The sequence below is a fragment of the Tupaia chinensis genome, unplaced genomic scaffold, assembly GCF_000334495.1.
Source record: "Tupaia chinensis unplaced genomic scaffold, TupChi_1.0 Scaffold000316_1, whole genome shotgun sequence".
Taxonomy (NCBI): Eukaryota; Metazoa; Chordata; class Mammalia; order Scandentia; family Tupaiidae; genus Tupaia; species Tupaia belangeri.
Window position 1 is genome coordinate 479,635 of NW_006159809.1, and position 8,860 is coordinate 488,494.

General features: G+C 35.6%; 1 pseudogene; it reads right to left on the reverse strand.

Moving 5' to 3' along the window:
* Window positions 1–7,067: 7,067 nt before the first annotated feature.
* On the reverse strand, window positions 7,068–7,781 carry LOC102481674 (zinc finger CCHC-type and RNA-binding motif-containing protein 1 pseudogene; annotated as a pseudogene).
* Between the last annotated feature and the right edge of the window lie 1,079 nt (window positions 7,782–8,860).

Below are 8,860 nucleotides of genomic sequence, written 5' to 3' on the forward strand. Positions count from 1 at the left end.
CTGGGCACATGTGTGTGCATGCCTTAAATCCTGAGAGGAAAATGGAGGAGAAGGGATTGTGGCATGGTCATCCCCCCATGGGGGGTGAGTTCTTACTTCCTGTCTCTTTGGTAAACTCATGTGCCCTACTGCAAAAATCTCTCAAAAAGAAAAATTATAATAATAATAAAGAAAGAAAAAAATAAAATAAAAACATAAATTCAACCATTTTTTAACTGTCAGGTCATATATCCTCAATGTAATCCATACATAATAGCTTAGAGGAGAGAGATGATAATGCCAGCTTTATTCCTTGTTGAACATGGCAGTAACTGTTATTGGTGAGGCTGATATCTAAATATCTAAGTATTTATCTAAACTCTCTTTTTAAATGGTTTATTCCATGGTGGCTGGACTTTAAATGCTCTCTACATGCTCACGACCCCCATATGGATGTATCTAGCTGAGACCTTTATTTATTTATTCATTGATTTATTTTTAATTTTCCTTAACTCTGAGTTCTTAGTACTAACTGATTACTCCATAGCTCCACCTGGCTATCTATCATAGGGACTTACAGACAAATATTAAGTCAGTATAAGACACATAGTAACTAAAGAACAAATAGTAAGTACTTTAGTTTTTGTGGTCACAAATACTCTTTGGCATATTACATATTCTTCTTGGATTTTCTGACACTATTTAAAAGTGTAAAGCCATTTTAACTCACAGGCCGTATATAAAAAGGTCATAGGTTGCTAACTCCTAGTTTAATCCACTTCTGTCCTATATAAATAACATGGGTACCAAAAATGTATTTTTAAATTTTCTAGTGATTTATCTTAATATATTTTAATCTACTATATCTAAAGTTTTATCTTATCAACTTGAAATTAAATAAAGTTTTGAGATATTTGAGCTTTTTATGTTTTTATTTTATACTGTTTTCAAAATATAATATGAAAATATTTTAAAACCTCTTATGTATTGTCATCTTAATTTTGACATTCCCTTTTTTCTACTTTTTTAAGTTTTGCTTGAGTGTATACACTTACCAGAGAGAGAGACAGAGATATAGAGGAAAAGTCTCTCATCCCCATGGGGATGGCCATCCCTCATCCTCCAGTCTTCTTTTGGGATTTTATGCGCACAAGCACGTGCCTGGCATGGTTTTCAAGCATTCAGGTCCAGGACTTACTGGAACCACACAGCATACCATGTGGTATTCAACCACTTAACCTCCATGCCCACCTGCTGGTCTGGCATCCATATTTTGAGTGCTCAACAATAACCTGTGGTTAGTGGCTACTGTGAGGGTAAAATATAGTACAATTACCTGAAATTTACTGTGTCCAAACATAGCTCTTTATTTGCCTCTGTGAACTTAATTCACAATCTCTCCAGACTCAATAAGAGTGATCTTCTGTTGCCAGAGTCCCAACATTAAGATATATCATTTTTCTTTCTTTTCATACTGAGCCATCACCAAGTCCTGATGGTTCTGCCTCCAGGTAGTTTGACTCATTCTACCTGTCTGCTGTTCCCCAGTGTCTATTCCAGGACACTGCTGGCAACTACCTACACCAATACAATGGCCATGCATCCATGTCTTTTCTCTCTAATCTTTTCCCACTGCCATGCTATTGTTTTAAACTATACTACACCATGTCATCCCTCTATTTAAAGTTTGAAAATTTTCTGACTTGCTTTTGTTGTGTCTTTATGATTTTCTATATATGTGATCATGCCATCTTTAAGTAAAGATAATTTTGCTGTTCCTCTCAAATTTATTTATTCATTGGGACCAGCAGTTAGTGTAATGGCTATGTCACTGGACTCCCATGTAGTCGACCGCAGTTCGAGTCCCGGATCCAGTGGCTTAAAACACGCCGCGCATGTGTGTGTGCGTGCCCAAGATCCCAAGAGGAGAATGGAGAAGGGATTGTGGCGTGGCCATCCCCCCTGGGGGGTGATTTTTCGCTTTCTGTCTCTCTGTCTCTCTCTGTCTGACTGGTGAGTGCATGCGCCATATAGCAAAAATCTCTCAAAAAATTATTTACTTATTTAAAGTCTAATTTCTCTAGACAGGACTTTCAGAACTATGTTGAGTAGAACAGGCAAGAACGGACATCCTTTCTTTGCACTAGATCTTAGAAGAAAAGCTTTCAGTTGGCTTTTTTTTTTTCCCCAAATTGATAGTTGTATTAGCAATGAAATTTTTATATATGGTCATTATTATGTTGAACAAGAACAAGTTCATTCCATGCCAATTTTGTTGACAGCTTTTACCTTGAAAGGATATATATATATATATATATATATATATATACACACACACACACACACACACACACACATATATATATAATTTGAGGATACAGAAAAAAGCAACCCTTGTACACTGTTGTTAGGAATCAAAATTGGTATAGATATTTTGAAAAATGGTATGATGGTTCTTCAAAACCTTTTAAAATCCAACTACCATATGATCTAGCAATCCCACTTTTGGATATATATCCAAATGAAAAGCTATCTGTACTCTGATGTTCATGTCAGCATTATTCACAACAGTCAAAATGCTAAAACACTCTTAAGTGTCTGTCAATGGCTAAATGAATAAAGAAAATATGATATATGGACTATCATTTAGCTTTCCTACCATTCGCAACAACATGCGGGAATGTGGAAGACATTACACTAGGTGAAAGAAACCAGGCACAGAAAGATACACACTACATGATCCCACTTAAATGCAGAACCTAAAAAAGTCAGAATCATAGATGGGTGATTCTAGAGGCTGAGGGCTGGGTGTTAATGGGAGAAGAAAACAAAGAATACAAAGTTTTAGTTATGCAAGGTAAATGAGTGCTGGGGATTTGATGAACACAGTAAATGATATTGTATTGTGTATTTGAAATTCATTAAGAGGATAAATCTTAAATGTTGTAACATGGTCAAAAAGAAAAAAGTATAAATTAGTAAATAAATAAACAAAACTAAACATGAACTGATAGATATGTTAATAGCCTATGATGGTCATTTCACAATATATAGATGTATAAAAATATCAAGTAGTAAATCTTAAATAAATATACAATTTCTATCTGTCAGTCATACCTAAATAAACCTTCCCGCCCCCCTTTTTTTGACAGATTTTTGCTATAAGGTGCATATGCTCGCCAGAGACAAAGAGATACAGGGAGACGAAAAGCAAGAAATCAAACCCCTAGTGGGGATGGTCACACCACAATCCCGTTTTCTCCATTATCCTCTTGGGATCTTGGATAGGCACACATGCACATGTGCCTAGCGTGACTTTTAAGTCACCGGTCCAGGACTCTGTTAACTACGTGGGAGTTCAGCAATGTAAACATTATGCCATTTGGTGGTCCCATTTAAGTGGACCTAAAAAAATAATCTAGTGACTAGGGCTCATCCCTACTAAAATTTGTCCCCATTATCATGGCAGACAATTTCCTGTGCAATACAATTATCTCCCTGTCAATTGTTCTATACCATAGACTAATGGTTGTGAGGATAAGTTGATTTAGCAAATAATGATAAACTTTTCAGATTTTTGAAGTGTACATTCATGTGGTTTCTTGTTTATTCATAAATGAAGAACCTATCTTACTTCTGGATTTTTGTTGAAGTTAAAGTGTTATAGCATGTGGATTTACTGGATTCATTTGAGAGCTGATATTGGAAATAGAAAACCAACAAGGACATGTAATAATAATCGTCAATTCATATTTTATGAAGAGAAAAGCAGTTGAGGAAGAGTTTGCCAATACACTTTTAATGTTGTAAGCTAAACACCTAAAATGATTGATAATAAACATCTAATTATCAATCTATTTTTTTTTCTTTTTTTTTGGAGAGGTTTTCGCTATAGGGCACGTGTGCTCGCCAAAAAGACAGAGAGAGACAGAGAGATAAAAAGCGAGAAATCACCCCGCAGGAGGGATGGCCATGCTGCAATCCCTTCTCCTCCACTCTCCTCTCGGGATCTTGGGCATGCACGCACACGCGCCCAGCGTGAGTTTAAGCCACTGGGTCCGGAATTTGAGCCGCGGTAGACTACATGGGAGTCCAGTGATATAGCCATTACACTAACAGTTGGTTTCATTATCAATCTATTTTTTGCATCTTGATGCCACTTTGGAGCCAGAGAATAGCGCATAGTTGGGATCCAAATATTTATCTTCTAAGCTTCTTATTTTAAGAATTATCTTTTACAGGGGGCAGCAGATGGCACAAGGGTTATGTAGCTATACTCCCACATGGCTGACCTCACTTCAAGTCCTGAACCTGGGGACTTGATTCTCACACTTGATACATGCACATGCGTGCCCCAAATCCTAGGAAGAGATTAGATTATGGTGTGGCCATCCCCTCAGTGGGTGATCTCTCACTTTCCTTCTCACTGTCTCTCTCTCTCCCTCCAGAGACCATGTGCCCTAAGGCAAAAGCCTCGTAAAAAAAATTATCTTTTACTTTAAGTTTACTTATTTATTTATATTTTCATGAGATAGAGAAAAATAGACAGCTAGAAAAGAAAGACAGGGATCTTCAAAAAGGTCCTCATGCCATTATTCAGACTCAATCAACCCAGCTCACAGACAAGTATGTGCACCCAGGCTGAACAGGGAAGGCCTGGGACAGGAACTTGTGACTTTCCTGTGTGGTTTCAGCATTGCAGAGCATTGTTTTACTGCTATGCCACATTTGGCCCAATAACAGCATTTTTGGCATGAAAGTCAATGTAAGAGTACTTGTATATTCACTTTAATTTGATGGCAATGAACAGTTTTAAAATAATAACTTAGAGTATTTCTAATAAATTAATATGCATATAAAATTTAAATGTAATTTATTATCAATATACATAAATATAAAACTTATAATTAAGTCACTCAATATAACTACACAGGAAATAACCTGGAGTATTTAAATAGTTTAAGACTTTTAAAAGGGCAAAGACATAATATCTTATTACCTTATTTATTTAATTTCTTTAACTTCCTCAAATCAAAGCTTTCTAAATTGTAATCAGAAGGCTTGAAAAATCCAATTAGTATCAACAAGTTGTTTAGGGTTTTTATTCCACAAAGGGCACATTTCCTACAAATAATAGTCAATCTCCTAAATTTGTGGAAGAAGTACAAAACTATTTCACTATAATTTAGTTGTAAGAAGGCATCAACTTATTTTTTAATTTTAATACATAATAAAACTTTGACAATGAAACTAGTTTTTAAGATGTTCTGTGGTATATGGATTGTTCTCATATGCTGGGGGAAATCAAATAATAGAAAAATAATTATGCTCACTCAATTATTTTATTTATAATATTATAACTTCATTATAGTTTGCTAGCTCATCAATGGCCCTATTATTACAATAGTATCACTAAAGGCTTCTACTACAATAATGCTATGTCCTAATTAATTACCCTGTAGTCCTGGCCAATTTTTCCTTCTCATTATTAATGATTTCTTTTCTTGATGGTTATTTTATATGTTTAATTATGACAGTTTTGAAAATAACAGTAATGAGACGTTAATTCTATCCAATAAAAGATAAAGCGACATCCAGGAAAATAAGAAATTAAAAAGATCAAATAATGGTGATGACAAGTCAGTGTAAATAACAAAACAATAGTGAAGCTGAAATTTGCTAGAGATACTCTGTTTGAAATTCAGGCATGTCACACGTTGATACGACCACAGCTACATGCTTCTCCCACGAAGAAGGAAGAGAAATAAAAGGAGCTTGTGTAAAATTTGGCTCTGTGAACCATTATTGGCATGGTTACCAAATATTTTAAAGATGAAGCAACCCTCAAATGAGATTCAGAAAAGTCCAACGTGGTTAGTAATTTTGTACAATAAATATTAATAGAAATATACATGTATCATTAGAATCTAACTCTGTCATACACATTTAATACATCTTTCATATTCCTGTAGTGTTTCTTATTTTTTTTAAATACATTTATTTTAAAAGTCCTTATATAAACCAATCAGAAATAAATAAAACTTTTATAATGAATTTCTCAATTTCTATTTAGGGGGGGGTGCATATGCTCGCTAGAAAGACAGTGTGAGACAGAGAGACAGAAAGTGAGAAATCAACCCCCAGGAAGGATGGCCACACCACAATCCCTTCTTTTCCATCCTCAGAATCTTGGGCATGCACATATGCGTGCTTGGCATGAGTTTAAGCCACCTGGTCCGGGACTCGAACTGTAGTTGACTATATGGGAGTCCAGTGAGGTAGCCATTGGGCCATCTGCTGGTCCCAAAATTTTTAATATTTATCTTTTCTCTTGTGGTAACAATAGCATTAATATATTAGCATAACATTTTCTTATTTTTATTAACATAACCTTTTTTCAAGATTGTTACTAGTGAATCTTGATTCTTGATCTGTGCTAGTCACATAGAACATGACATTATAAAATCCATCTTATAGGTGCAAGCTCCTGCCATGGTGGATAAGGTGCTAGACTTCCCCTTAGCCAACCAAGGTTCAAGTCTCAAACCTGATGGCTTGCTTTCTCACTTTCTTGCTGTCTCTCTCTCTCTGTCTCTCTCTGGTGAGCATATATGCCCTATAGCAAATTTTAAAATAAGAATGATGAATACACTTAAATAATTCTAAAAAAAGTTTTTATATTTCCTTTGAAATATTTTTAATAAAACAAACTACTTGGTATTAAATGTTCTATGCATGAATTCTTTTTTTACTTTTTAATTGTTGCTATTGGGCTAAAGACAAAGAGACAGAGACAGAGAGAGAAAGTGAGAAATCATCCCCCAGGAGGGATGACCATGTTGTAATCCCTTCTCCATTTTCTTCTCTGGATTTTGGGCACTTACACGCATGTGCTTGTGCGTTCTTCAAGCTGGTGGGTCCAGGACTAGAACCACACAGTCAGTCGTGTAGAATCCAACTTCCGTAAGTACCATGCCACCTAGCAAGGGCCACCTAGCCCTTTATGCTCAAATTCTAAAAGTAATCTTTAGTCCTCAACTGATTTTTATACTTAAAGATTATTTTAATATTTATATAATAAAACAATCTTAATCACTAAGTTCTTCTTCATCACTGAAATATGTGTTTGTCTTTATTCTGGGGCATCTTGAATCATCTGATGTTGAGAGACTGAACAGGATTTGCATTTTGGCTTGCTGGAATGGTACGGCCTGACTGAGACTGTCAAGAGCAGGATCTTCCTCCTCATCTTCATTTTTTTCTATTCCCTCAGGAATTCTGGCACACGATTTTTTTTTTTCTTTTTTCTTTTCTCCTTTGGAAGTTCTTTTCCAAGCATATTTTTAGAACAGGCATAACTTCAGTGTCCACTTTCCCCACATTCCCAACATTTAGATTTATAAAAATATTTCCACCTTTGTGTGAACTCGGCTGCTCTTTTACTGTCAATAGCAATGCTGGCTTTAATCTCTCTACCAAATAACTGCTTGTCATTTATTGCCTTGGTACAGTTTTGGGCAGAGTGTTTACCCAAAAATAATATAAACGCAACCCTTTACTCTTCCTAGTACCTTCATCTTTCCTTACGGTAACCTTTACAACTTTGCCACACTTGGAAAATATCTGGTATAAGTCATTGCCAGGGAAAAGAGCAAGTTGGATACAGATGTGGTAATCTTACTAGGAGCCAGTCCCCGGCTCAAAACTTCAGACGCGTGTACCCAAGAGGTTGATTTAGTGGAGTCCTTAGTTTGCTGTGGGTCTTCCTCTCCACTCACAGGTACTTTGGCTACATGGGTCATGCAAAGCCAGGGGCAAAGATGAGATAAGGTAAGCAAACAGTGTCTCCTCCACAGACTCATTCGTAAGGCCCAGAGTGTCCTGCAATACAAGTTTTTATGTTTTGTTTTGATTTTTTAATGCATTTTCTTTATTTTTCACAATTTAGTCACTACATCTTCACTGCTAATATGAATCTTCCCACCATGAATACACTGCATTATCAGTCCATTCAAAGACATTACCATATGCATTATTGTCAATAGATAGTTTTTCATTTTTGTGCCTGTTAAATGTTCTGCTTGTTTTTCTTCCTTGATTTCCTCACCCCTCCCCATTGTCCACCTTCCTCCCACACTGTCTCTAGTATCCACAGCTGCTCCCCATGCTTCTGTACCTCACTATCTCAGTTTGTCATCGGGTGCCGACATGCCGTGTATACTATGGTTATATTGGGTGTTTTATAGTTTATTATTTGTTAACTCCTTTCACAGAATCGGAATAGTGGGTTAAAAAATCAATTTGAATCAGATCGCCTTGGCTTTAAGAGTGGAAGCTTCTGATATAATCTCACACTTCTGACTCTAAATACTCTTTTCACTAAACAGTGTAATTCTGCACAATCAATCCACTTAAATTTTTGTATCCCTCTTTCGTGGTGAGCTCTAATTTTACTTAGTTTTAACTTTTGCTGCTTCCTAGCAAATTATTTTCTAATAATCTATTATGAACGCTAATAGTAACCCCATGCCACTCATTAATTTAATTTACTAATTCAACTATAATTTACTAATTACTTAATTTACTAACTGATTTATAATTTATTTCACGTCTTTCTAGTTCTCTCAACAAATTTGGATACAAATACAAGTTTTCAAATTGTAAAGATGTGCTAGGTTATTTTTCCATCATGTATTCATTTTTTTATAATCCACCTGACATTTAATTCTCTCATTTAAAATGTACAATTTAGTGGACATTCACATATGTTTGTATTAGTATATTCACATGTATTTGTCACCATCACCACAGTCAATTTTAGACCAGTTCATCACTTCAAAAAAATGCTGTACCAATGATCTCTATCAGTTCCCTATCTCCC